A 2,611-nucleotide genomic window follows, 5' to 3' on the forward strand; every position below is an offset into this window, starting at 1 on the left:
ATCTGTTAGTACAAACCCAGGAATTATATGAACACAATTATAAAGCACTTTTCACATAAATAAAATCAGATTTAAATAATTGGGGAAACATCCATTGTTCATGGGTAGGCCCAGCTAAAATAATATAAAAGATAATTGTATCTAAATTGATTTACTTATTCAATTCCATATCAAACTATCAAAAATTATTTTATATAGCTAGAAAAAATCATGACAAATTCATCTGGAAGAACAGAAGTTATAGAATATCAAGGTAACTAATGAAAACATGGAAAGGAAGATGGCCTAGGCATACCAGATCTAAAACTGTATTATAAAGTGGCAGCCATCAAAACTATTTGGTATTGGCTAACAAATAGAGTGATGGATCAATGGAATAGGTTAAGTACTACATGACACAGTAGTAAATGACTATAGTAGTTTACTGTTTGATAAACCCATAGATTCCTTCTTCTGGATAAGAACTCACTCTGACAAAAACTGCTTGGAAAACTGGAAAACAATATGGCAGAAACTAGGTATAGACCAACATCTCACACCCTATACCAGGGATGGAGAACTTGAGGCTTCACAACTATGTGTAGCACTCTAGGTCCTCAAGCATGGCCCTTTGATTGAATCAAAACTTCACAGAACAAATACCGTTAATTAAAGCATTCATTCTGTAAAACTTGGACTCAGTCAAAAGACTGCACCCAAGGACCTAGAAGTATAAGGTCTACAAGATAAAGTTGAAATGCATACATAATTTAGACATAAAGGCTGATCCACAAGCAGGAATAGTGTCCCTGTTGGATCTATGACGAAAGGAAGAATTTTTGACCAAACAAGGGAGAGAACAGTATGGAATGCAAAATGGATAATTTTGATTACATTAAGTTAAAAAGGTTTGCAGAAAGGCAATACAACCAAGATTAGAAGGAAAGCTGAAAGTTGGGAAGCAATTTTTACTGACAGTGTTTCTGATAAAGGCTTCATTTCTAAATTATATACAAAATATATGGAGAACTGAGTCAAATTTTTAGGAAAAGAAGTCATTCTCTCATTGATAAATTGACAAAAGATATGAGCAAGTCGTCTTTAGATGAAGAAATTAAAGCTATCTCTAATTAATAAAAAATGCTCTGAATCACAAACTCTAGTATACCACCTCACACCTATAAGATTATACAAAAATATTTATAGAAACCCTTTTTTCTATGGCAAAGAATTGGAAATTGTAGGGATGCCCATTAATTGGAGAATTCCTGAGCAAGTTGGGGTACATGAATGCAATGAAATACTATTTTTCTATAAGAAATGATAAACATGTGGATTTCAGAAAAAACCTGGAAAGACTTACATGAACTGATGCTGAGTGAAGTAAGCAGAACCAGGAGAACACAGTACACAGCAACAACACTGTGTAATGATCAACTATGATAGACTTAGTTCTCAGTGATTCAATGATCCAAGACTATTCCAAAAGACTTAGGATGGAAAATGCTTTCCACATCCAGAAAAAGAACTATGGAGTCTGAATTTAGATAAAAAAAAAAAAAACTAGTATTTTTACTTTATTTTGTTTTTTCTTTCTTTCTTTCTTATGGTTTTCCCCCCTTGATCTGATTCTTCTTTTACAACATGACTAATGTGGAAATATATTTAATTTGATTTTTACATATATAACCTACATCAGATTGCTTGCTATCTTGGGGAGAATGAAAGGAAGGGAGGGAAGGAGAAAAATTTGGAACATAAAATCTTATAAAATGAATACTGAAACCTATCTTTACATGTAATTGAAAAATGAAATTCTGTTAGGTACAAAAATGATGGTCTATTTCTCTAATAACCAATAAAGTTAGAACTGTAGTTCAGAAAGCTGGCGACAGAGGCTGGATGTGAACTTGGGTCCTCCTGACTCCAGGCCCAGTGCTCTATTCACTGTGCCACCTACCTGCCCCAATATAATGTCTTCTTAATGAACCCTTGCTGACCCTCTTTCCTTCAAAATTATCCCTTTAGTAATTCCTTCCAGGAATTGACCAGAAAACTGGAATTTGAATTATTTGTCTTATTTTGAAGCTTGGAACAGTGTTAGTTCATGTGTTCAGCACAACCTCCATTTGCTATAATTCCTCAAATAGCAATGAAACTGACCCCAAAATCACAGTTGTTTGTGTGTGTGTGTATGTGTGTGTGTATGTGTGTATGTGTGTGTGTATGTGTGTGTGTATGTGTGTGTGTATGTGTGTGTATGTGTGTGTGTGTGTATCCCAAAATATAGTCTTCTCAGGTGACTTGAACTTATTGAGGTAAGCTATCCAATCATATGATATTTCCTTATTTGTCCTGAGTATCAATTTCCTGTTTATAGTTTTTGTTCTACCCAATCCTCTTTGAAGCCTCTTCCCCTTGGTAGAGATAGTAGATACAAAATAGGATTGCAATATTCTCAGTATTTTCTGTTATCTTCCCATTCATATTAAGCAGATATCCTCTGTTTCCTTTGATCCTCTTGCCCACAGTGAAGCTGCAGAATTATTTTTTTTTAAATCTTGAGCATTTATATTAAGTTTCAGCTTGTCTTGGCTTTCGAATATTCCTGGCATTACATATCATACATATA

This window comes from Petaurus breviceps, unplaced genomic scaffold, assembly GCF_028583685.1.
Source record: "Petaurus breviceps papuanus isolate PSGF00001 unplaced genomic scaffold, PetGlider_PUasm1.0 38, whole genome shotgun sequence".
Classification (NCBI taxonomy): domain Eukaryota; kingdom Metazoa; phylum Chordata; class Mammalia; order Diprotodontia; family Petauridae; genus Petaurus; species Petaurus breviceps.